Genomic DNA, 26,821 nt, shown 5'->3' with positions numbered 1-26,821 from the left:
CGTACAGCAAATACGCGTTGGGGGTGTTGGTAAGCTTTACTAAAACGCTAATAGAAGAAGCAGCGGAGAAGAACGCTCTTGACCGCGAAGCACTCGAGCTGCCAGAGCCAGACACTGATGATGATGCGTTCCCGGTAGCGCTCGTTCGTCGTCGTCGTCGCCTCGGCTGGGATGTCACAAATTAAAAGTTCATTCAGATGCTTGTGGGTACGTGACAGTTTACCTCCCCTCCAAAGGAAGCATCGTCCCGATGCTAAGGCAGAATGGAGCGGAACTTCATTTGCGACCCTTCACGTCCTCGCGAAGAATGGTTTCATGCGGACTATGTGGACGACCTCGGGCCGACGACGACGGCGCATTGTGGAAACGCTGTCCACCGGTGTAACTGCATACGTGACGTCGCTTAGTTGCTGCAGTACTCTGTAGGGCCCGAAGTAGCGCTTCATGAGCTTCTCGCATAGCCCTCTTCGTCTGATAGGGCTCCATACCCACACGTTGTCACCAGGCTGGAAAGCGGCGTGCCTGTGGCGAGCATTGTAAGTAGTAGCATCATGCAGCTGTTGTTGCCTGATTCGATGTCTTGCGAGCTGACGCGCCTCTTCCGCGCTCTGGGCGAACTCCTGCGCAGTCGTGTCGTCACCCCCACCGTCGTGAGGGAGCATGGCATCTAACATTGTGGTTGCCTCCCGACCGTACACAAGAGCGAATGGCGTCATGCGCGTGGTTTCTTGCCTGGCGGTATTGTAGGCAAAAGTTACGTATGGTAGAACTTGGTCCCAACTCTTGTGTTGCTCGTCGACGTACATGCTCAGCATGTCTGCAAGTGTTTTGTTTAACCGTTCTGTCAGTCCGTTTGTCTGCGGATGGTAAGCTGTCGATTTTCGGTGGGATGTACCTGTGAGGTTCATGACGGCGCGCACCAAATCTGCGTTGAATGCGGTACCCCTGTCTGTAATCACAATTGTCGGAGCTCCATAGCGCAAAACAATGTTTTCGATGAAAAAGTGGGCCACGTCGAGAGCTGTGCAACGCTGGAGAGCTTTCGTTTCGGCGTATCGTGTAAGGTAGTCGGTGGCGACAAGTATCCACTTGTTGCCGGCATGAGACGTAGGAAAGGGGCCTAAGAAGTCCATGCCGATTTGTTGAAACGGGGTTTCCGGTATTTGGACAGGTTGAAGTAGTAGTAGTAGTAGTAGAAAACATTTATTGAGCTCAAATAAAATGACGGCGTCTTCTCAGACGTCGGACGGGGTGGTTCCCTGGTTTCGGGACCCATATACGGCCAGCAGCTCCTGGCCCCTGGTCGCCAGCGCGAGCTGGATCGGCAGGGCGGGGCTGGACCGTAAGGTCTCCCATCGCTCATGGGGTGGGGTAGTGGAGGGTGGAGGGGGGGTGGGGGGGATAGGGGACTTGAGTGAATTGCACTCCGTCAGGATGTGTGCGAGAGTGCCTATGCTATTTCTGCAAAATGGACAAGTGTCCTCTTCGGTTTCTGGGTAGAATTTTTTCATCAGGACTGGGTGTGTAAGTGAACCCGCCTGAATGCGCCTGATGATTGTTTGTTGTTCCCTGCTCAGGGTGCGGTGCGGCTCGGGGAAGGTGCGCCGATCCTCCCTATAATCGGAGGTAATCTCTCCGTACGTGAGCACCGGGTTGGTGGTGTCGGTGTCCTGCCCTGCCCGGAGGGTCATCGCTCGGGCATGATAGTCGGGTATGACGTTGCCGGCTACCTGTGTGTGGGCAGGCACCCATACGAGCTCTACGGCTCGCTCCGGCGCCCTGTTCTTCGTTAATATCGCGGCTGCCTCTGAGGAGATCACCCCTTTCCTGTAGCCGCCGTATGCTCTTTTGGAGTCGGTGACCACCACCCTGGCACCCGGTTGGACGAGCGCCAGGGCTATGGCCACTTCCTCTGCTGTCGCTGACTCTCTGGTGTTGACTGCAGCGCTGTTTATCAACCGTTCCCCGTCGGTTACCACCGCTGCTGCTTTGCTGCTGCCCTTGACGAGGGACGCATCCGCGTATAGGACTCCCTCAATCCGCTGCATTTTGGCAATAACCGCCTGAGCCCTGGCTTCTCTCCTGCCATCATTTTTCCCCGGCGTCATGTTCCGCGGTAAGGGCTTGGCGGTGATTGTCGTCATCCATTCAGTTGGGATGAACCTCTTGATTGTTGCTCTTTCCTTGCGCCACCCTATCTTATCCAGCACCGCGCGGCCATGATTTGTCTGGCTCAGGCGGAGTCGCTGGTTAGACAGGTGGGCTTCTATGAGTTCGTCGACCATGGGGGCACACAACACAGGTTGAAGTAAACCGGCTGGGCGTCCCGGCGGTGTTTTACGACGCTGACAGTCACGGCAGGTACGGATGTATTGCTTCACTGTCGAAGGAAGCTTGGGCCAGTAGTAGCTCTGTTTAATTTGGGACATCATACGTGCATAACCTAAGTGACCAGTGGTTGGGTCGTCGTGGCAGTCCTGTAGTATTTCTTGTCTAAGGCTCGCGGGAACAACGAGAAGAAAATCTTTTCCATTCGGGGCGAAATTTCGCTTGTAGAGGATGTTGTTTCTTAAAGAAAAAGACTGGAGTCCACGTATGAACAGCCTTGGCTTGTGCGGAGTTCGTCCTTCCAGAAAATCTAGAAGTGGCTGCAACTCAACGTCTTCCCTTTGCTGATCGGACAAAGTTGTGGCGTCGATGGCACCAAGAAACGCCACGTCGTCATCATCTTCCGGTACAGGGCATTCGACTGCAGCTCAAGACAGGCAATCGGCGTCAGAATGTTGTTTCCCTGACTTAAAGACAACCGTCATATCAAATTCCTGAAGTCGAAGGCTCCAGCGGGCGAGGCGACCCGTAGGGTTTTTCAAACTGGCCAACCAACAAAGGGAGTGGTGGTCGCTAACAACTCGAAATGGGCGACCGTAGAGGTACGGCCGGAATTTCAAGACTGCCCACACAACAGCCAGGCATTCCTTCTCTGTAGCTGAATAGTTAGACTCCGCGCCGGACAGTGTTCGGCTTGCGTAAGCGACAACTCTCTCCGCGCCGTCTTGCCACTGAAGCAGCACTGCCCCAAGGCCAACGTTGCTAGCACCTGTATGGATTGTGGGGGCCGCATCTTCATCGAAATGGGCGAGCACAGGCGGCACTTGTAAGCGACGCCGCAGGTTCTCGAATGCAGCCTGCTGCTCAGTGGTCCAAACGAAGGCGATGTCATTGCGGGTGAGGCTTGTTAGCGGAGCCGCGATGTGGGAAAAGTTTGGGATGAAGCGCCGGTAATAGGAGCATAGGCCTAAGAATCGCCGTATGGCCTTTTTGTCGGCAGGCGTCGGGAAGTTGGACATAGCGGATACTTTGTCAGGATCGGGCTTGATGCCGGCGTGGCTGACAACGTGGCCCAAGAAGCGTAGTTCAGGGTACCCGAAATGACACTTTTCCGCTTTAAGTGTGAGACCAGCTGCTCTCACGGCGCGAAGTACACAGGATAGTCTTTTCAAGAGCTCTGCAAAGGTTGACGAGAAGACGATAACGTCGTCAAGGTATACTAGACACGTCTGCCACTTGAGAACGGAAAGAACAGTGTCCATCATTCGTTGGAATGTTGCTGGTGCCGAACACAAGCCGAAAGGGAGCACTTTAAATTCATAAAGTCCGTCTGGCGTTATGAAGGCTGTTTTCTCGCGGTCGCGCTCATCCACCTCGATCTGCCAGTACCCGCTCTTTAGATCCATCGACGAAAAGTAACGGGCATGACGAAGCCTGTCGAGGGAGTCATCGATCCGGGGCAATGGGTACACGTCCTTCTTTGTCACTTGATTGAGCTTTCTGTAATCAACGCAAAATCGCAATGTGCCGTCCTTCTTTTTTACCAGAACGACGGGTGATGCCCACGGACTTCGAGAAGGCTGGATGACATCGTCGCGCAACATCTGCTCCACTTGGCTGCGAATTGCGTCCCGTTCCTTCGCAGAGACACGATAGGGGCTTTGACGAAGTGGCCTCACATTATCATCAACAATGATGGGATGTTTTGTAAGCGGAGTTTGACGCACGCCAGATGTCGAAGAGAAACAGTCCTTGAAGGTCGTCAGCAGCGCGAGGAGGGCTTGTTGTTCACTGAGACGCAAGCCGGAGTTGACATCGATGATGGCATCGGAGCTGGTTTCACCAGGTGCGGCGCCTTGTAACGCAAAGCAGTCTTCGCCATCAGCTATGTCTTCGAAGTAGGCAACTGTCGTGCCTTTGGCGACATGTTGGCGTTCATTTAGTAAGCAGCAATGCTGCACGGCCATCGGTTACATGCAACACGCCTCGAGCAACTGCGATGCCATGACGGAACAAAAGTTCATCGATTCGCTCTGCTATGCCGTCAACATTGCTAAACATGTCGCAGTGAACTGAAACTAGCATGCAGGACCGCGGTGGTATGTTCACGTCCTCGTCGATAACCCGCAACGGCGCTCGGCATGCTGCGAGTTCTGGTGGGCGGTGGCTCGACGAGAATGTAATTAGGCGTTCACCAACGTCGATCACAGCCTTGTATTCTCTTAAAAAGTCCATCCCCAAAATAAGGTCCTTGCAGCTTGTTGTGTAATGTAGTTCAGTTCATGCCACCAGGTGGCGCACAATGTTAAGGTGGCCAAATTCCACCATCATCATCAGCAACCGCAAGCCCGGTTATAAATATCGTGTAAAAAGAATAAAGGCTCTTTTCCGTGGGTATGATGGTAGCGTCTGCGTCTCTCTGCCACGTATGGTGCGCGGCGGATACAACATAATGGCGACGAGGTAACCCTTTTCGGCTGCGGGCGGAACGCCACGTCACTACTCAAGTACGGCATACTGCAATCTTCTTCAATGGCACTGACGCCGCCGCCGCCGTTTCTACCGACGCCGGGAAAGCCCGCCATACCGTGGACGCAATGGCGTCGAATGTTCGAGAACTACCTCGTAGCGTCGGCAAGCGACGCGTACCTGCCAGCACGCCGCAAGGCGCTTCTTCTACATTGCCTGGGGGTCGAGGGTCAACGAATTTACTACACGCTACCAGAGAAGCAACCTACGGAGGACGAGGACGAATTCAAGACTGCTCTGCAGACGCTCGAGGCCTACTACGCAGCAAGTACTAACGTTGTCATTGAACGCCAGCGGTTTGGTCAACGCGTTCAGTTGCCGGGTGAGACCGCGGACATGTTCGTTTCTTCGCTGAGAGAACTTTCACTTTCCTGCGCCTTTAATGACAGGGCCGACGAGTTCATACGCGACCAACTCGTCGCCAAGACGAGCAACACCGTACTTCGGGAGCGGCTACTTTTGGAAGGCTCCTCATTGACGTTGGACAGGGCCCTCACAATTGCTCGAAGTATCGAAGAAGCTGCAAAATATTCCAAGGAGTTGTCATCAGCTAGCCCTGCAGGGTACGTGCAAAAAGTGGATAAGCGTTCGTCGCCAGGGCCAGCCGAACGTGCCTCGTCGGGACAAAATAGTAGGACTTGTTTTCGCTGCGGCTCTGCGAAACACTTAGCCAATTCTAGTAATTGCAAAGCAAGGAACAAGACATGCAACAACTGTGGCAAGGTAGGCCATTTCGAGAGAGTTTGTCGTAGCGAGAAGCGTAGCAAGGAGTCCCTCGCTGTTCAAGAAGTCCAGCACCGCGATCCAACAGCTCTCAGCGTACTGCAACTTAACAAGGAACAGAGCACCGGAGTGCGCATACAAGTACAGGTTCAAGAAACTCTCGTCGATTTCCTCGTGGACACGGGTTCTGCAGTTTCAATTCTTGCTGCTGACACGTACAGCAAACTGAGGCCTCCACCACCACTCCAGCCAACATCGGCGACGTTGCTCGATTTTTCACGCAGAAAAATCAACATTCAAGGATGCTTCGCCACTCCAGTCCAGTATCGGAACCGGCATGCTCAACTCATTTTCTACGTGGTACCACAAGGCACAAATCTCCTGGGCATCGACGCCATCAACACACTGCAACTACAGATAAATGGTACGTCACTGAGCTGCTTCCACACTTCTTGTAAACCGGAAGGGCTCTCTCCTGATCTGCTATCCCAGTTCTCTGACCTGTTTGACGGGAATTTGGGTCTTGCAAAGGGCTTCGTGCATAAAGTCAAGATACGCAAGGATATTGCTCCTGTAAGCGCTAAACTACGACGCTTGCCGTTTGCAGTGAAGGAATCTGTGGAAGCTGAACTGAATCGGCTAGAACAGGCAGATGTGATTGAGAAAATTGACAGTTCCCCTTGGGTCTCCCCAATAGTTGTAACGAAGAAAAAGAACGGGAAAATTAGGATATGTGTAGACCTGCGGGAACCTAACAAAGCAATCATTGTGGACTCCTTTCCCCTGCCCCACACTGAAGAGTTGCTACACAAGCTGCATGGTGCAAAGTTCTTTTCGAGACTGGATTTGGCCTCGGCCTATCACCAATTGACTCTTAGCCCAGACAGCAGGGACCTGACTGCTTTCATCACAGAGCATGGGCTGTACAGGTACAAGCGTGTCTGTTTTGGACTCGCTTCGGCACCAGCTGCTTTCCAGAGAATGATGACTACAATCTTACAAGGCTGCAGAAATACTCTCTGCTACATTGACGACATTGTTGTTTTTGGGTGCACAAAGGAAGAGCACGACGCCTGCCTTCGGCAGGTTTTGAAGTGCATTGCCCATGCTGGGCTAAAACTGAATGAAAAGTGCATTTTTGGAGTGAAGGAGCTTGACATTTTGGGTCACAGAGTGACCGAAGAAGGGGTTCGCCCACTTGTGAGCAATGTCGAGGCCATCCAGACAGTTCCAGTCCCCACAAATGTAGCAACATTGCGCTCTTTCCTTGGCATGGTTGGGTATTATGCAAAATTCATACCGCACTATGCTGAACTAGTTGAGCCTCTACGCCAGCTCCTACGGAAGGGAGTAGGTTTCACTTGGACGCCGGAAAGGCAAGCCTGTTTTGACCAGCTGAAGCTCCTCTTGGCAAGTAACTGCTTACAGCTTTTTGACCCTGCTCTGGAAATAGTGGTTACAACAGATGCTTCTGGCATTGGCATAGGAGCTGTACTCCAGCAACAGAAGGGTGATGACTTGCATACAATCGCTTTTGCATCAAGGCGCCTAACACCGGCTGAAGCCAAGTATTCTGTAGGCGAACTGGAAGCACTAGCCTGCATGTGGGCATGTGAACACTGGAAAAGGTACCTTTGGGGCAGGCACTTCACGTTACGTACAGACCATCAGGCACTGGTGACGCTGCTCGGTGCAAATGGAGCGGGCCGTCAACCTTTCAGGATTGCCAGATGGCATGCCAGACTGCTGGCATACAACTACACAATAGAATACAAGAAGGGCACTGAAAATACTGTCGCAGATGCCCTTTCCCGGTTACCGCAGGAGACGTATGGAGCCCGCGCGGAGCCGGAAGATGCTGTTTGCTTTGTTTCTTCATGCTTAACTCACCAGGAATTCGTAACTGCAACTGCGCAGGATTCTCTACTTTGCCAAGTGATGCAGTGGACAACGTCCAGGTGGCCATCAGCCAAGACGCAGCCTCCAGAAGCAATGCCTTTCTACAGGGTTCGGGACGAACTGTCAGTGATGAATGACCTGCTGCTCCGAGGGGAACAGTTCGTGGTACCTTCTTCATTGGTGAGCAGACTTCTGGATATTGCCCATGAATCTCACCCAGGCATCACGCGTACAAAGCAACGACTCCGAGAAAAATACTGGTGGCCTGGCATGAACAAGCACGTCGAACAGCTGATCAAGTCTTGTGCCGTTTGTCAGTCTGTTGACAAATCAGCAAAGCCAGTTGTGCCGCTAATGCAGCCGGTACCATTTCCTTCAGCACCGTGGGAGAAGATAGGCATCGACATTGTTGGTCCTTTCGCAAGGGCTCCTCAGGACTGTCGTTTTGCCATTACTTTAGTAGACTATTTCAGCAAGTGGCCAGAAGTAGGGTTCACCTCCAACGTCACTTCAGCGACGACCATGTCCTTTTTGCGGAGTATATTTAGCCGTGAAGGCTATCCGAAGGAGATAGTGAGTGACCATGGGCCACAATTTACATCCGTCGAGTTTGAAGAATTCTTGCGCAATAGAGGTATCCACTACACATTCTCGGCAGTCTATCATCCACAGTCAAATGGACAAGTGGAACGGTTTAATCGTGTGTTAAAGGACTACGTTCAGGTGTGTCTGGAGGAACACCGCCCACTGAAGGAGGCTGTCACAGAGTACCTTGGGATCTACCGCTGCACCCCGCATGCAACCACGGGTCAGAAACCTGCTGTTCTCCTACACGGCCGTCACCCAAGGACCAGACTCGATCTCGCTGCAGGACCGACTGGAAGTGTTCCTGAGGTCGGTGGCATGGAGCTTCAAGCCGTCAAGGAAAGGGTAACTCGGAAACAGCTTGCAAGCAAGCACTATACGGATCGTCGTCGTGCAGCCAAACATTCGTCATTGAGCGCAGGACAAGCAGTTCGGATTAAGCTACCGGGACATGTGCCAAAGGGTTCCCCATCGTATTCACGTCCTTTCACCGTGGTTCGGCGCCAAAATGAGGACACGTACGAGCTGAGCGATCGTCGCGTTTGGAATCGTGAGCGGCTGATTCCATACACTGCAGCCTGGAATCCTGCGACAGAGGCAACCTGCGTGTCCCCTGGGACTCCCGGCTCCACCGCAGCACAGCCCCCGAGTGCCCAGATGTTCCAGCCACTTATTACCCCGGCCAGCACCGACAGAACGTCAGTTCCAACTTCAACTGCAAGTACTGGTGTGCCAAGTGTTGTCACGGACATGAGTGTACCAAGGAACGTGTCGGGAGGGACTGAGACAAGTGCTGAAAGTGCGGCTCCACGGCGATCCACCAGAGATAGACGCAAGCCTGCGTGGCTGGCTGAATATGACTTATGAGACAATGCAGTGACTGTGCGCGCCCAGGGGATGTTGTGTTGTGCGACGGTGTGCTACCCCTTTTTGGAGGAGGGGATATTGTGTTGTGCGACGGTGTGCTACCCCTTTTTGGAGGAGGGGATGTTGTGTTGTGCGACGGTGTGCTACCCCTTTTTGGAGGAGGGGATATTGTGTTGTGCGACGGTGTGCTGCCCCTTTTTGGGAGGAGGGGATGTTGTGTAATGTAGTTCAGTTCATGCCACCAGGTGGCGCACAATGTTAAGGTGGCCAAATTCCACCATCATCATCAGCAACCGCAAGCCCGGTTATAAATATCGTGTAAAAAGAATAAAGGCTCTTTTCCGTGGGTATGATGGTAGCGTCTGCGTCTCTCTGCCACGTATGGTGCGCGGCGGATACAACACAGCTCTCCGCGAGAACCACGAAACTGCCGACAAAATCAGCGTTACCAATGGCGATTCTGGCGGTGCACTTCCCTATTGCAGTCATTAAATGGCCTCCAGCAGATCGAATCTGAAGTCCACACCACGGTATCTTCACTTTTTTTAACCGATCGGCGGGGGTCTGACTAATTATAGAGTAGTCTGCCACGGTGTCAATAAGAGACACCACTTCATGTCCATCTATACAAATTACGAGGTCAGCGCTTCCAGCTTCGGCGAAAGACATTCTTGTGGTATCCTTTTCCGTCGGAGACGTCGAGGGGTTTTGAAGGTCTTGCGTAGTTAGGCTACGAGCAACCCTGCCTCCAGAGGTTGCTGCTTTTAGTTTCCCCGCCTAGGGCTTGGGGATCTGCCTCGCAGTATCCCGCCGAAGTTCCGACGGTTGGGGGAGACGTCGTTCGCTGGGGACGGGGAACGTGGTCGACGGTTCGGCGAAAGGTCTCGTCTCGCAGCAAGGTATTCCTCGATAGCAGGGGGTCTTTGTCCAAAGCAAGGGCGTGGAGCCGTAGGAGCGAATCCGGAAAGCCCAATTTCGCGGTACGGACAACGGCGGTAGATATGGCTTGCTTCGCCACAGTGAAAACACAGCGGCCGGTTGTCATTTGTGCGCCAGACGTCGGACTTCCGTACCTGTCGTCCAGCTGAAGTTTCCATTCGAGGCCAGGGATGCGGGTTGGTGTGCACTCCCTGATGCCAGGAATCGGTTTGGGGAGCCCGTTGAGGTGCTGGAATAGGCGGTACAGGTGGGTGACGACGTACAACCGACACATAGCTTCGTTGGAGCTGCTGCGGCTGGCTCTCCGGAATGGCCAAGGCTTGCCGGATCTTCTGACGCACGATGTCGGCGACAGAAGCATGCGAAGGTTGTAAAGAGCCTATCCCGTGCAGCTGCAGTTCCTCTCTAACTATCGATCTCACGATCTCACGCAGGGACCTGTCACTGGATGCAGTCGCTGCAGCAGTAGCGCTTGGAGAACCGCCGGTAACCCGGTCATATTGCCGGCATCTGTCCCGCAGGGCATGCTCGATGGCTGTGGCCTCCTTAATGAAATCCTTCACTGTGCGGGGTGGATTTCGTACGAGGCCGGCGAACAGTTGTTCCTTCACGCCATGCATTAGATGCCGTAGTTTCTTCGGCTCTGACATTTCAGGGTCGGCTTTACGGAAGAGGCGTGCCATGTCCTCTGCAAACATCGCCACCGTCACGTTCGGTTTTTGGATGCGAGACTCCAAAAGGCGCTGAGCGTGGTCACGGCGGTCGCTGCTGGCGAATGACTCCAGCAGCTCCTGGCGAAATTCCTCCCAAGTAGATAACCTCGCTTCGCGGTTCTCGAACCACGTCCTTGCACCATGTTCTAGCGAGTAATACACCTCACGCAGCTTTTGACGAGCGTCCCACTGGTTGAACGATGCGACCCGCTCAAACTGCTCCAGCCAATCCTCGACGTCCTCAAACACCTCACCGTGAAAAATGGGCGGCGTACGTGGCTGTTGGAGAGTTACCTGGCAGGGAAGTGGTTGCGTCATTACTTGGGGTGCTGGGGCTTGACGTCTAGGTGCAGTGAAGTCAAGGTAACCGCACTCTAGAGACAGTCCGCGTTGGCGACAACTAGCCCGATGGACAGGTGTGTGGACAGGGTGAGGCCGTTCCGGGCTGGCCGAAGGGGTCCTCTGCATGGGGTAGTCGTACCCAGACACATCCACCAGTGTCGCGTACAGCAAATACGCGTTGGGGGTGTTGGTAAGCTTTACTAAAACGCTAATAGAAGAAGCAGCGGAGAAGAACGCTCTTGACCGCGAAGCACTCGAGCTGCCAGAGCCAGACACTGATGATGATGCGTTCCCAGTAGCGCTCGTTCGTCGTCGTCGTCGCCTCGGCTGGGATGTCACAAATTAAAAGTTCATTCAGATTCTTGTGGTTACGTGACAGTTTATATATATATATATATATATATATATATATATATATATATATATATATATATATAAATATATATATATCGCACCATACCAGTATTCTGGAGGTCATGGGTTCGGATCCCGCCTGGCGGGCAATTTTTTCTCCACTTTCTTTCTTTCCAAATTCTTTATCTGTTTCAATGACCTACACAACCTCCCCTTTGCTTTCCGAAGTTTTCTTGACTGCCAACCCTTATTTCCCTCATTTCCTATTCTAATTATATATATATATATATATTAGGGTTGGCAGTCAACAAAACCTCGGAAAGCAAAGGGGAGGTCATAGAAAGAGATGAAGAATTTTTTGAGTCGAAACGAAAGTGGTGAAAAAATGCCCGCCGGGTGGGCACTTTTTTCACCACTTTCTTTTCGACTCAAAAAATTCTTCATCTCTTTCTATGACCCACCACAACCTCCCCTTTGCTTTCCGATGTTTTCTTGACTGCCAACCCTTATTTTCTGTCCTATTTTCACGGTTCCCCTCCTTTCCCATTTTCTGATTCGCTACATGCTTAGCGAGGGCCTCTGTTCTGGCAGTCTTGGTGCCAAAGGGAGCTTAAGAGGGTTCAACGCTGGTCGGCCACTCTCGAAATGTCGTAGACACTCGAGTCACGGCCCGGGGGTTAAAAAGAAGGTCCCTTTCACCCCGAGTAGTCCGAGTGACGCTGGCTACCACTCCCAAGTGCAGGAAACAAAAATACCTTAACATAAATACCCGCGAAAGTGCTGGGGAAACAGCCCCGCCAGTAGCGTAGTGGTTATCGCACCAGACCGGTATTCTGGAGGTCGTGGGTTCGTATCCCACCCGGCGGGAATTTTTTCACCACTTTCTTTCCGACTCAAAAAATTCATCTCCTTCTATGACCCACCACAACCTCCCCTTTGCTTTCCGAGGTTTTCTTGACTGCCAACCCTTATTTTCTGTCTTATTTTCACGGAGCCCCTCATTTCCCATTTTCTGATTCGCTATATATATATATATATATATATATATATATATATAAATCTAGAGAAAGATAAACTCACAAAGCGCGCAGAAATAGTATAACTAAAGAGTCGGATACACAGCAAGAACAATAACAAACAATGTTTACTTACGTAGCGGCAACGGGACTTGCCTTCATCAGAGCAAAGTTACATGATTTTACTGTCGCAAACATTTTGAACACATTTCTTATATAGGTTTGCATAAAACTGTGAGAAAGAGCGGAAAATGTTTCGGAAATGTGGAGTGTGCATACAGTCAGGCTACGCCTATGTTACAACATCAACAAACAAACAAGAAAAATAAAAAGGGGGGGGGGGAGGGAGCGAGAGAGAGAAAAAGGGGTCGTGTTAACAATGCAGCGTTCAAGGTTGCACCATGACGGGTCAACGTATGCCGCGCGAGCTGCAAGTTCAGACAATGGGGGAAACTGAACAACCGCGGTTTGAAAAGAAAGGGAAGAGTATACAGTAAGGTATTCAGTGACTGCGGAGACTGGTTCGGGGGAAGCGAAGATGGGTGTGCCCCCCGCGGGTCAAGAGAACAGATAGGGGGCACAAAAGAGCATTTCACAGAAGCTAGCAATTGAACAGGAAATAGGTAGGGTCACAAAAGGTTAAACATGAATAGATCACAACGAGTTAAACATTCTTAAGTGGTGGTGGGAACGAGGCCTCCCTCCCCAGGACAAATGGCATTGTTGAGCCGCACTAGGCTAATAAAGCTGCTGTATTAGGAGAGTTTCTGCGAATTCTGATGGCACACTCGAGGGTAGGAATAATGAACATAGTTATAAAAATTATGAAGCCGCTAATTTTAATCGAGGGATAAGCACGTTAGTTTTCCGTAACTTTCATTAATTCCAAGCGTGGCTGACCCAAACTTATAAATGAGATAAGATTCCCGAACCTCGCGGTCGTGGTGCGTTTTGAAGTCGGATTCTAAAATCGTTGCTTTAAGATGTTCAAATGCATGCCCGGGACTGTTCACATGTCTTGACAGGGGCAAATAAGGGCAGCTTTTTGCGTGAGAGCGGTGATTATTGAACCGTATTCGGAAGGGCGTTTCAGTTTGACCGATATATTGTTGCCTACAAACAGTGCACTCTAGAAGATATACGACATTAGCGGAGTCACAGTTAAAGTTACCTTTTATATTTACGTAGTAGTCTGAAGCCGTGCTGGTGGCGCGCTGTGTAGTGGTCATGTGTGGGAATACTTTACATCGGGGTTTATGGCAGGGCATGCAGCCAGTAGTTGCCGGTCGGTTGATACGAGAGTTAGTAAGAAAGTCACGTAAATTCTTATTACGCCGGTAGACAACGCGTGGTTGTTCGGGGAATATGCTTTTTAAGCGGTCACTTTGCATTAGGATATTGTGATGTTTTTTTAGCACGGTTGACACTCTTGGAGCGGAGGATGAGTGGGTTAAAACTAAGTTAGTTTGCGGGTTCCCGTTCGGGGCTTTTTTCTTACAGATTTCGTTACGGTCTAATTGGTTGGCTCGCACAATAGCGTCGTCGATAACTTTTTCCGGGTATTTTTTATTCAGGAGGGCGGTCTTGAGTTCTCGACAGTTTGAGTCAAAGTCGGCTTGGTTTGAGCAAATTCTCCTAAATCGGTGGGCTTGGCTGTAAGGTATTGCTGTCTTGCAGTGTCTGACATGGCTGCTTCGGAAGTGCAAATACTGCCGCGTATCTGTCGGTTTTCTATACAGTTTAGTTTGAAGCCGACCTTGGAAGGTAGTAACGGTGACGTCCAGAAAGTTTACACTGTGTTCCGAATAGGAATGAGCAAGGGAAATACTAGGATGGGCTAGGTTGAATGCCTCAATGAAGGTGAGGAGCTCCGCCTCACCGTGTTGGCAGATCATGAATATGTCATCAATATACCTTTTATAGTACATTGGCTTTAAATTTTGGGTGTCAAGAAAGTTTGATTCGAGGTGAGCCATAAAGATATTAGCGTAGTTAGGTCCGATTCGAGTTCCCATTGACGTTCCGCTGACTTGCACGTAATGAACTCCGTCGAACTCTAAATTGTTAAGTTCAAGAATAAGCCTAAGGAATGTTTGGAGAGCAGAAGAATCGATAGGTTTGTCGCACGATGACTGCTCATACGCAAGGGATACAGCGGCGATGCCATCTTCATGGGGGATGTTAGTATACAGTGACGCAACATCAAGGGTGACTAGAAGGCAGTTATCAGGAATTTCAATTTTTGAGATGTCTGACAGAAAGTCATTGGTATCCTTAATTAAGGAGGGAAAGCTGGGCGGAATGTCGCAAATGAGATTATCCACATAGCGCGAGAGGTTTTCGGTAACAGTGCCAATGCCAGAAACAAAGGGCGCCCTGGGTTGTTCACCTTGTGAATCTTTGGGAGAAGATAGAATTTACCGGCTACTGGGCTTAAGGGGATCAGGGAACGAGCCGTGGTTTCATTTATTGTTGTATTTGTAAGAAAGCTCAGCAAGTTTATCTAAACATTGTTTGTTATTGTTCTTGCTGTGTATCCGACTCTTTACTTATACTATATATATATATATATATATATGTGTGTGTGTGTGTGTGTGTGTGTGTGTGTATGTGTGTGTGTGTGTGTGTAAATTAGAATCACCAAGAGAAACGTAACAATATTTAATACAACGTTTCGGCTGGGATCCAGCCTTTTTCACTTGAGTAAGGCTATCACGTCGCATGGCCTCCCGCTTGGGCCGTCATACGAAGGTAGCCAAGGTAGAAAATAGCTCTATGAAATGCTTTTACCTTATTTTGTGCACAACTAAGGACGTGCAGCACATGAACAAATTTGGCAACAAGAAATACATTACACTGTTCTCCACGCGCAATTATAGACAGCTCCCGCCACATCCATGCCGGCGTTTTACGGTTCACTACAGTAAGCACAGAATACCAATTAGGTCCACTGTTTCGAATCTGATGTAGAGGAACTCCAAGATACTGTACTGTTTCAGAGTCCCACGTCATGCCTCATTATTTATCCAATTAGCCCTTCCAAAAACCTCAAGATTATTCAAGGTTCACCTTAGCACCACTTACATCGCAAAACCGCGGTGCCGGCGTCATTGCCTCCAAAACACTTTTCTTGCTCATACAAAAAAGGCAAGGTCCTGTGCATAGGCTAAAACTTTGACTTCATAGTTTGCCAGTGAGAAACCATGAAGGACACTGAATATCAGCGGGCGACGTCTCCCTGAAGGCAATTTACAACATATATATATATATATATATATATATATATATATATATATATATATATATATATATATATATATATATATATGTATATATATGTATAGCGAATCAGAAAGTGGGAAATGAGGGGCTCCGTGAAATAAGACAGAAAATAAGGGTTGGCAGTCAAGAAAACCTCGGAAAGCAAAGGGGAGGTTGTGTTCCGAGGTTTTCTTGACTGCCAACCCTCATTTTCTATATATATATATATATATATATATATATATATATAGGACAGAAAATAAGGGTTGGCAGTCAAGAAAACCTCAGAAAGCAAAGGGGAGGTTGTGGTGGGTCATAGAAAGAGATGAAGAATTTTTTCTTCATCTCGAGTAGTCCGAGTAGTCCGAGTAGTCCGAGTAGTCCGAGTGGTGTTGGCTACCACCCCCAAGTGCAGGAAACAAAAATACCTTAACATAAATACCCGAGAAAGTGCTGGGGAAATAGCCCCGCCGGTAGCGTAGTGGTTATCGCACCAGACCGGTATTCTGGAGGTCGTGGGTTCGGATCCCACCCGGCGGGCATTTTTTCACCACTTTCTTTTCGACTAAAAAAATTCTTCATCTCTTTCTATGACCCACCACAACCTCCCCTTTGCTTTCTGAGGTTTTCTTGACTGCCAACCCTTATTTTCGGTCTTATTTTCACGGAGCCCCTCATTTCCCATTTTCTGATTCGCTACATGCTTAGCGAGGGCCTCTGTTCTGGCAGTCTTGGTGCCAAAGGGAGCTTAAGAGGGTTCAACGCTGGTCGACCACTCTCGACATGTCGTAGACACTCGAGTCACGGCCCGGGGGTTAAAAAGAAGGTCCCCTTCACCCCGAGTAGTCCGAGTGGCGCTGGCTACCACCCCCAAGTGCAGGAAACAAAAATACCTTAACATAAATACCCGAGAAAGTGCTGGGGAAATAGCCCCGCCGGTAGCGTAGTGGTTATCGCACCAGACCGGTATTCTGGAGGTCGTGGGTTCGGATCCCACCCGGCGGGCATTTTTTCACCACTTTCTTTTCGACTAAAAAAATTCTTCATCTCTTTCTATGACCCACCACAACCTCCCCTTTGCTTTCTGAGGTTTTCTTGTCTGCCAACCCTTATTTTCTGTCTTATTTTCACGGAGCCCCTCATTTCCCATTTTCTGATTCGCTATATATATATATATATATATATATACAGAAAGATAGGTCAGCAGTCTACAACACCAAAGGAGGCATAGGGGTGTGGTTAGGCTCTTTTCTTTTTCACTACGGTTAATGAAGTACACATTTTTTTTATATACAGAAGAAAGAAAGAAAGAAAAACACGCGCCCAGAGTGGGGACCGAACCCACGCCTTTCGATTACATGTCGAATGCCTTACCAATTACATGTCGAATGCCTTACCCCTATGCCTCCTTTGGTGTTGTAGACTGCTGACCTATCTTTCTGTATTTCCTCAACGAGCCCCTCATTTCCTTACTATATTATTCTGCGAAAGCCTAGCGAGGGTCTCGGTTCTGGCAGCCTTGATGCCTAGGTAGCATAAGAGGGCTTCCCGCCAGTTACCCGCTCATGACAGGCTGTAGACGTTTGAGTCACGCCCCGGGGGTTGAAAAGAAGGTCCCCTTCTCCCCGTGTAGTCAGAGTGGCGCTGGCTACCACCCTCAAGCGTCAGATACAATTCTAGTAAATATAAATAGCCCAGAAAGTGAAGAAGAACACAGTCGCCCAGATAGCCGAATTGGTAAGGCATTCGACATGTAATCGAAAGGCGTGGGTTCGGTCCCCACTCTGGGCGCGTGTTTTTCTTTCTTTCTTTCTTCTGTATATAAAAAAAATGTGTACTTCATTAACCGTAGTGAAAAAGAAAAGAGCCTAACCACACCCCTATGCCTCCTTTGGTGTTGTAGACTGCTGACCTATCTTTCTGTATTTCCTCAACGAGCCCCTCATTTCCTTACTATATTATTCTGCGAAAGCCTAGCGAGGGTCTCGGTTCTGGCAGCCTTGATGCCTAGGTAGCATAAGAGGGCTTCCCGCCAGTTACCCGCTCATGACAGGCTGTAGACGTTTGAGTCACGCCCCGGGGGTTGAAAAGAAGGTCCCCTTCTCCCCGTGTAGTCAGAGTGGCGCTGGCTACCACCCTCAAGCGTCAGATACAATTCTAGTAAATATAAATAGCCCAGAAAGTGAAGAAGAACACAGTCGCCCAGATAGCCGAATTGGTAAGGCATTCGACATGTAATCGAAAGGCGTGGGTTCGGTCCCCACTCTGGGCGCGTGTTTTTCTTTCTTTCTTTCTTCTGTATATAAAAAAAATGTGTACTTCATTAACCGTAGTGAAAAAGAAAAGAGCCTAACCACACCCCTATGCCTCCTTTGGTGTTGTAGACTGCTGACCTATCTTTCTGTATTTCCTCAACGAGCCCCTCATTTCCTTACTATATTATTCTGCGAAAGCCTAGCGAGGGTCTCGGTTCTGGCAGCCTTGATGCCTAGGTAGCATAAGAGGGCTTCCCGCCAGTTACCCGCTCATGACAGGCTGTAGACGTTTGAGTCACGCCCCGGGGGTTGAAAAGAAGGTCCCCTTCTCCCCGTGTAGTCAGAGTGGCGCTGGCTACCACCCTCAAGCGTCAGATACAATTCTAGTAAATATAAATAGCCCAGAAAGTGAAGAAGAACACAGTCGCCCAGATAGCCGAATTGGTAAGGCATTCGACATGTAATCGAAAGGCGTGGGTTCGGTCCCCACTCTGGGCGCGTGTTTTTCTTTCTTTCTTTCTTCTGTATATAAAAAAAATGTGTACTTCATTAACCGTAGTGAAAAAGAAAAGAGCCTAACCACACCCCTATGCCTCCTTTGGTGTTGTAGACTGCTGACCTATCTTTCTGTATTTCCTCAACGAGCCCCTCATTTCCTTACTATATTATTCTGCGAAAGCCTAGCGAGGGTCTCGGTTCTGGCAGCCTTGATGCCTAGGTAGCATAAGAGGGCTTCCCGCCAGTTACCCGCTCATGACAGGCTGTAGACGTTTGAGTCACGCCCCGGGGGTTGAAAAGAAGGTCCCCTTCTCCCCGTGTAGTCAGAGTGGCGCTGGCTACCACCCTCAAGCGTCAGATACAATTCTAGTAAATATAAATAGCCCAGAAAGTGAAGAAGAACACAGTCGCCCAGATAGCCGAATTGGTAAGGCATTCGACATGTAATCGAAAGGCGTGGGTTCGGTCCCCACTCTGGGCGCGTGTTTTTCTTTCTTTCTTTCTTCTGTATATAAAAAAAATGTGTACTTCATTAACCGTAGTGAAAAAGAAAAGAGCCTAACCACACCCCTATGCCTCCTTTGGTGTTGTAGACTGCTGACCTATCTTTCTGTATTTCCTCAACGAGCCCCTCATTTCCTTACTATATTATTCTGCGAAAGCCTAGCGAGGGTCTCGGTTCTGGCAGCCTTGATGCCTAGGTAGCATAAGAGGGCTTCCCGCCAGTTACCCGCTCATGACAGGCTGTAGACGTTTGAGTCACGCCCCGGGGGTTGAAAAGAAGGTCCCCTTCTCCCCGTGTAGTCAGAGTGGCGCTGGCTACCACCCTCAAGCGTCAGATACAATTCTAGTAAATATAAATAGCCCAGAAAGTGAAGAAGAACACAGTCGCCCAGATAGCCGAATTGGTAAGGCATTCGACATGTAATCGAAAGGCGTGGGTTCGGTCCCCACTCTGGGCGCGTGTTTTTCTTTCTTTCTTTCTTCTGTATATAAAAAAAATGTGTACTTCATTAACCGTAGTGAAAAAGAAAAGAGCCTAACCACACCCCTATGCCTCCTTTGGTGTTGTAGACTGCTGACCTATCTTTCTGTATTTCCTCAACGAGCCCCTCATTTCCTTACTATATTATTCTGCGAAAGCCTAGCGAGGGTCTCGGTTCTGGCAGCCTTGATGCCTAGGTAGCATAAGAGGGCTTCCCGCCAGTTACCCGCTCATGACAGGCTGTAGACGTTTGAGTCACGCCCCGGGGGTTGAAAAGAAGGTCCCCTTCTCCCCGTGTAGTCAGAGTGGCGCTGGCTACCACCCTCAAGCGTCAGATACAATTCTAGTAAATATAAATAGCCCAGAAAGTGAAGAAGAACACAGTCGCCCAGATAGCCGAATTGGTAAGGCATTCGACATGTAATCGAAAGGCGTGGGTTCGGTCCCCACTCTGGGCGCGTGTTTTTCTTTCTTTCTTTCTTCTGTATATAAAAAAAATGTGTACTTCATTAACCGTAGTGAAAAAGAAAAGAGCCTAACCACACCCCTATGCCTCCTTTGGTGTTGTAGACTGCTGACCTATCTTTCTGTATTTCCTCAACGAGCCCCTCATTTCCTTACTATATATATATATATATATATATATATATATATATATATATATTAATTGTGGGGTTTTATTGGGGTTAAAGTAGATTGGTTCACTTTTTGCTGCAATTGCAAAACCGGCGACGAGAGAGACTAATCAGTCTTTGTCTTCTTGTTTCGCCCCGATAGCAAGCTATCTCCCACCCCGCGACTGCGCGCTGGCAGCGCCAGCCGCGGCGGGCCGTGGCTCACCGGAACAAAGGAAGCGACAAGTGTTTTCGCTCATTGACATTTATTACTGAATAACAAACATCCAAAGAGCATGCAGGCTAGCTGGTTGACGGCGAGGATCTAGTTCCTCGCCCGGGCAATTTAAGGGAATCGAGAGGTACGACTCACCGCGACAACAGTCATCGCCGGGGCGCCGCCTCAGCGCGCTCGCGTTTGCCTCGCTGGGACACCGATGGCAGCCATTGTCGCCCTCCTTTTTGCCCGACCCTCGAAGGAAGTAGATCACGAGGCGCGTCCTGACGCCTCGCTTCCCGAGCTCCGACTCCCCCGCGCAGCGTGCCTCCCGCGGGTGCTCGCCGGCCCCAAAGACACTCGTTCGGCGACGAGGTAGATCCCCCTCGCCGACGTCTCGCCGAGTAAGTTCCCGCGACTAGCAAGCGGCGGGGCGAAGCCGAACCAAAGGGAACGCGCTAAGGTCGCGTTCCCACATCCCTCCAACCATAAACGTTTCCGTACGGTGGAAATAATAGCACACGGGGACATGTAAACGCAATGTTCATCCCATTCAACAAAGCATGAAGCGCCCCGCTCAGTAGCTGTCCTCACACTCGCCGTCATCAAACAGGCATCGTCAGCCGCATGCACAATCTAACGGCCATGCACGATCTAACAATGTAACGCTCAGGTGTCACAGGTAACACCGAGGTTATTCGAACACGCATGTCATGCACATATGCAGTCTTGTTGTCTACAGCGGTGTCAGGGGCTGACTGCATTTCGTCCCACCGAGAAGGCACAAGCAACACCAATGCACCCCGGTCTGCCGAGTTATCAGCCCAGGGTTCGACGTAGCGCAGCGTAAGCCAGTTTGTGCAATTGTCACTCGCACTGGCGCCCTTCTCAGTCGGTGGTGGTGATCAGCAGGACCCGTACGGCTCTGGCCGAAGACAGCAGGCCAGCGTCTCGAAGCGTAGTGCTGAAGCCAGCCCGAGCAAGTGTAGCGACTGCGCTGATAGGTGACGTCCATGCAGCTGCTGCTGTCAGCCCGGACGCACCGAGGACGTATCAGCAAGTCCAGGAGCCTCGCGACCGCAAAGTGCGGCATAGCACCGAAGTGACGCCAAGCGATGACGCACACGCCAGCGCCGCCTGCACCAACACGCCCTCCATGGAGGACGACACCAGCCGTAGGGAGCTCCCACGGCGCCGCGTCTAGGCCGCCTCCAAGTAGCTGCCACGGCAGGGCAGCCGCCAGTGGTCCCCAGCTCTCGAACGCTCGCCGACCCGGAGCAGAAGGTTGCATCACAGACATCGCGTAGCAAGCAAGCCTGGGTGACTCAACTCGTATTGCGTATCACATCGGCATGATTACCGCATTCCCGCAAGCATTCCTGTGCATTCCAGCATCCCTGTGCATTCCCGCAAGCCATGAAGTCAGGCAAGGAAGAAATGCTATTCCTCAGCATCGGGCACGTGGCACAACGCTAAACAATTGCGGCTGACAAAAGACGGTTTCCGACAGCGCACAAAAAAACTTACTTTCTTGAGGCGAAGGAGATCTTCCCCTGCTACGTGGAGAACCACTTAAAACAAGCATTCCGACGACACGCACCCCGCCATTCAGTGGAGAAGAGGGGCCGTTTCCCGTCCGTCTGCTCCCGAGCTACGTCCCCATCGGTCGTGCCCTCTCCCACGCGGTGCCGGCTCTGAAAAGCCTTCGGGCAATACGCATCTTTGGCAACGACCGGCAACCCAGAGGCTTGCTCTACTGCCCCATTCGCACAGCCGTGAAGGAGATATCGGCTTTGTCGTCGGCCCTACCCGCTCGCTGCAACACAAACAGCTTAATGAGCGGCGGCGCCCATGTGGCCCCTGGCCACACGGCTCAAAGAGCCCCGACTCCCGGAGTCGATAAAAGAGACAGCAAAGAAAAATAAAATCGGGCCAAACAGCGCAGCTTCCGTACTCGCTCACTTCGGGCTTGCAATTACAGCGCGGACATTATGCCCTAGCGCGTCATGAGTGCTGGACGTCAAAATGTCAGTGCCTCAATTTGCCGCGGTAGAAACGTCCCGCCTAAACGGCGCACTGAGAAAACTCGGCGCTCACATGTTCTAGCACGATGTAGCAACGTTCACTCCGCTCTCAAGAAAGTACGCCTGCCTCCGCTAGCGATCTGATTCACGCTAGCAGTAACACTTCTCAGGTTCGGACAAAGAACTTTTCTCACACCGAACAAAGACATGTTCCATGTTCCTAGAGCCAGCCACACGTTGATGCGCCAGATGTGGGGTCATAGAGGGGTTAAAGTAGATTGGTTTACTTTTCCCTGCAATAGCAAAACCGGCGACGAGAGAGACTAATCAAACTTTGTCTTCTCGTTTCGCCCCGCTAGCAAGCTATCCCCCACCCCGGGGCAGCGCGCTGTGCCGCGCCAGCCGTGGCGGGCCGTGGCTCACCGGAACAATGGAAGCGACAAGGGTTTTCGCTCATTGACATTTATTACTGAATTATAAACATCCAAATAGCATGCAGGCTATCTGGTTGACGGCGAGGATCTAGTTCCTCGCCCGGGCAATTTAAAGTAATCGAGAGGTTCGACTCACCGCGACAACAATCATCGCCGGAGTGCCGGCTCAGCGCGCTCGCGTTTGCCTCGCTGAGACACCGATGGCAGCCATTGCCGTCCTCCTTTTTGCCCGATCCTCGAAGGAAGGAGGTCGCCAGGAGCGTCCTGACGCCTCGCTTCCCGAACTCCGACCCCTCCACGCAGCTTGCCTCCCGCGCGTGCTCGCCGGCCCCCAAGACACTCGTTCGGCGAGGAGGTAGATCCCCCTCACCCGATGTCTCGCCGAGCAAGTTCCCGCGAGGAGCAAGCGGCGTGGCGAAGCCGAACGAAAGGGAACGCGCTAAGGTTGCGTTCCCACAATATATATATTTATTCTCACGTTTGGGGGACAAAAATAAAAAAACATAACAAACTGTGGAAACGAGAATTTCTGTTTATGTAACCCTAAACCCAAACAAATACATAGAACAAACAGAGAGAAACTAAAGAACAGTTAGGAACTAACAAACACTGAGAAACGGTGGACAAACGCTATAGAACACGGTAAATAGCTCAAGCAAACGGGGAAAAGTCAAAGCCCGGGAATTACGGGAGTGGACTAAGTACTGTAATGAAGTGCCCAAAATGTGTGTTCTCGGGATCGCTTCTTCGGTTTTCCTCGCTGGCTCCTTGCGATTGGCCGGCTCACGAGTAGGGTGCGAATGACTCCGCGAGGCAGTGATGATGATGGTGGCCTCTGGTTGTTTAGAACGTACTCCGCAGAGCACATACTGGCGTCTTCGTCGTCGTCGTCTGCTGCGCACGTTTTTGTCTTGTCGTGGTGGTCCTTTTCGTCGCAGCGATTTCTTGCCATGACATGTCCACCCACATAAGCATTTTTCAAAGAAAAATGTCTCTTTTCAGTACACCTCACACACTGTCCTTGAGATGATCAGTCATATAATGTTTAGTCGTTATCACTGCATTTTAAACCACCCCGCGGAAAAGCACAACTGCACAAAAAACATATAGTACATAAGAAACGAAGACACCAACTGTATTTATACGGTATACGCCAGGTCCAACTGGAACAGACAGTCCAGAATCACCCAAGCAGGCAATCAAGCAGATATCTCTTTAATTTTCTGACAGTGGCTGCGGTGCCACTTTCTGCCCCTTACGTACCAGCGTCTAGCCGAGTAGGGATTTGGCTTCCACTTCAAAGCCCCGGCTACGCGCGCGGACATATGTATATATATATATATATATATATATATATACATATATAGCAGAACAGAAAGATACGGGACAAGGGACTCAGTAAGGACACATATCAAGGTTGCAGTCGTCATTGCCAGTGCTATTCGGCTGTTTCCCAGATATTTAATAGTGCCGAATGACGTGAGTTTGTAATGTTTCTTTAATACAGTGCTAAATAGGCGAAAATATAAGTCGAGAAAAAATCCGCCGTTTTTCCGGGAGCGGGAGTCGAACCCACATCTCCGCATAACGCGTGCGGTGCGTTAACCAATTACGCTACTCCGCAGCGGCTCCCCTCTCGACTTTTACCGGGGGGGGTTTATATTTACAAGTGCTCTGAGGCCGGTCAACTAGCGCCACCCCTCGACTATCGCGGGAGACGTAGAACGTCTTTTTTCCCAGCGGCCGCCACGTAAGACGTGGTCGGAGGTCAGGGTTAGCAATTGGCATATCCGAACTGCTGGAGCCAGAGTCCTCGTAATGCATGTAGCAGAACAGAAAGATACGGGACGAGGGACTCAGTAAGGACACATATCAAGGTTGCAGTCGTCATTTCCAGTGCTATTCGGCTGTTTCCCAGATATTTAATAGTGCCGAATGACGTGTGTTTGTCATGTTTCTTTAATACAGTGCTAAATAGGCGAAAATATAAGTCGAGAAAAAATCAGCCGTTTTTCCGGGAGCGGGAGTCGAACCCACATCTCCGCATAACGCGTGCGGTGCGTTAGCGTAATTGGTTAACGCACCGCACGCGTTATGCGGAGATGTGGGATCGACTCCCGCTCCCGGAAAAACGGCGGATTTTTTCTAGACTTATATTTTCGCCTATTTAGCACTGTATTAAAGAAACACGACAAACACACGTCATTCGGCACTATTAAATATCTGGGAAACAGCCGAATAGCACTGGCAAATATATATATATATATATATATATATATATTAAATTAGAGTCACCACGAAAAACATAACAATATTTAATACGACGTTTCGGCTGGGAACCAGCCTTTTGAAAAAGGCTTGAAAAAGGCTGGTTCCCAGCCGAAACGTCGTATTAAATATTGTTATGTTTTTCGGGGTGGCTCTAATATACTATTCAGCTTCCAAGCCCTGCACTGTTTTATATATATATATATATATATATATATATATATATATATATATATATATATATATATATATATATATGTAGCGAATCAGAATAGGAAATATTTCTGTGTTATATATATATATATATATTGTAGCGTAAACGTAGCAACTGGTCTTGTCCGTCTTGTTTTCCCTGCCGAATCCCTGTGATGGTTACCCTTCGGCAATGAAGCACTCCATTATCTCGTTCCGGGGCCGTCATCTATTACTTCTTGGTGACCCGCACTTCGAGCATCGAGACGATGCTTCTTCCGGAGAGGGGGGGTATAGTTTAATAAGAAAGAGACCAAAAACCCTAGAGCAGACTAATGGCGTCTCTGCTTGCTGAGGGAAGCCCGCGCGCGAGAGAAAAGTCCTCTTCCTCCTTTAGCTGGGGTGTTCCCGTGCACACCCAATCTCGCGCGAACGAGGGATTGACGGCACCGCCCTGCGTTTCTTGAGTGCCTCAGAGTTGCCTTCTAATGACTTGACTGTGGCATTGCCCCCCTCTCCGGAAGAAGCATCGCCTCGATGCTCGAATGTGCGGGTCACCAAGAAGTAATAGATGACGGCCCCGGAACGAGATAATGGAGTGCTTCATTGCCGAAGGGTAACCATCACAGGGATTCGGCAGGGAAAACCTTCAGTCCATCAGCACTGTAGAAGACATGGCTAGTCTCTGTCGTAGTACGGTTTCATTCGGACCACGTGCACAACCTCTGGAGTTAGCCTGACGCGACGGGAGCAGGGTGCCCTTCCATAAGGTTCTACTTCATAGTTGACGTCGCTAAGGCGGCGAATAACTTTATATGGCCCGAAGTACCAACGAAGCAGTTTCTCAGAACGTCCATGCTGTGGAACTGGTGTCCAAACCCAAACCGCGTCCCCTGGTTCGTAGAACACGGCCCGCCTGTGCTCGTTGTAGCGAGCAGCATCGGAACTTTGCTGACGTTGAATTCGCTCCCGTGCGGGCTGGCGTGCTTCCTCGGCTCTTTCCACGAAATAGTCGGCGTCGCCGTCTTCATCCTCATGGACCGGAAGCATGCTATCAAGTGTCGTAGTGGCAGTGCGACCATAAACCAGCTGAAATGGAGTCATGGCTGTGGTCTCCTGAACTGCGGTGTTGTACGTGAAAGTTGCGTATGGCAAGATCTCACCCACGTTTTATGCTCGACGTCGACATACATTGAGAGCATGTCGGTGAGGGTCCTGTTAAGTCGCTCAGTCAAGCCATTCGTCTGCGGATGGTAAGCAGTTGTTTGCCTGTGAGATGTGTGAGTTAGTACCATGACGGACTGCATGAGGTCAGCTGTGAAAGCAGTGCCCCTGTCCGTTATAACAATTTGGGGAGCTCCATGCCGTAAAACGATGTTGTGGACGAAGAACTGAGCTACCTCAGCCGCAGTTGCCCTTGGGACAGATGCTGTCTCCGCGTACCGCGTGAGGTAGTCGGTCGCCACCACGATCCACCTGTTCCCCTTCGTGGAGGTAGGAAATGGGCCCAAGAGATCCATGCCTACTTGCTGGAAAGGGGACATCGGTGGTTGTATTGGCTGAAGAAGCCCTGCTGGTTTCAAAGGCGGAACCTTCCTCCTCTGGCAGTCGCGGCAGCTCTTGACGTAGTGCTGAACTGTTCGCAATAGCTTCGGCCAATAGTATTTCTGGCGTATCCTCGCCAGTGTACGGCTGACACCCAGGTGCCCCGCCGACGTTTCGTCGTGGCAGGCGTATAGAATTTCCTGGCGCATCGCTGTTGGTACAACGAGTAAAAA

At 50.4% G+C, this 26,821-nt stretch overlaps 8 non-coding genes across 8 annotated transcripts; all 8 read left to right on the top strand.

The window, feature by feature from the left end:
* The first annotated feature begins 16,023 nt into the window (after positions 1–16,023).
* Trnat-ggu (transfer RNA threonine (anticodon GGU)) lies at positions 16,024–16,096 on the top strand. The gene has a single exon. It is a non-coding gene; the product is annotated as a tRNA-Thr (tRNA).
* A 392-nt stretch (positions 16,097–16,488) lies between these two features.
* Trnat-ggu (transfer RNA threonine (anticodon GGU)) lies at positions 16,489–16,561 on the top strand. Its single transcript has one exon. It is a non-coding gene; the product is annotated as a tRNA-Thr (tRNA).
* Positions 16,562–17,275: 714 nt separating this feature from the next.
* Trnat-ugu (transfer RNA threonine (anticodon UGU)) lies at positions 17,276–17,347 on the top strand. The gene has a single exon. It is a non-coding gene; the product is annotated as a tRNA-Thr (tRNA).
* Positions 17,348–17,756: 409 nt separating this feature from the next.
* On the top strand, positions 17,757–17,828 carry Trnat-ugu (transfer RNA threonine (anticodon UGU)). The gene has a single exon. It is a non-coding gene; the product is annotated as a tRNA-Thr (tRNA).
* Positions 17,829–18,237: 409 nt separating this feature from the next.
* Positions 18,238–18,309, top strand: Trnat-ugu (transfer RNA threonine (anticodon UGU)). The gene has a single exon. It is a non-coding gene; the product is annotated as a tRNA-Thr (tRNA).
* A 409-nt stretch (positions 18,310–18,718) lies between these two features.
* On the top strand, positions 18,719–18,790 carry Trnat-ugu (transfer RNA threonine (anticodon UGU)). The gene has a single exon. It is a non-coding gene; the product is annotated as a tRNA-Thr (tRNA).
* A 409-nt stretch (positions 18,791–19,199) lies between these two features.
* Trnat-ugu (transfer RNA threonine (anticodon UGU)) lies at positions 19,200–19,271 on the top strand. Its single transcript has one exon. It is a non-coding gene; the product is annotated as a tRNA-Thr (tRNA).
* A 409-nt stretch (positions 19,272–19,680) lies between these two features.
* Trnat-ugu (transfer RNA threonine (anticodon UGU)) lies at positions 19,681–19,752 on the top strand. Its single transcript has one exon. It is a non-coding gene; the product is annotated as a tRNA-Thr (tRNA).
* Positions 19,753–26,821: the final 7,069 nt, after the last annotated feature.

The sequence above is a fragment of the Haemaphysalis longicornis genome, unplaced genomic scaffold (genome assembly GCF_048455015.1).
Source record: "Haemaphysalis longicornis isolate Haplotype H1 unplaced genomic scaffold, Haemaphysalis longicornis Haplotype H1 scaffold_8, whole genome shotgun sequence".
Classification (NCBI taxonomy): domain Eukaryota; kingdom Metazoa; phylum Arthropoda; class Arachnida; order Ixodida; family Ixodidae; genus Haemaphysalis; species Haemaphysalis longicornis.
This window is presented reverse-complemented; position numbering and strand designations above follow the sequence as displayed.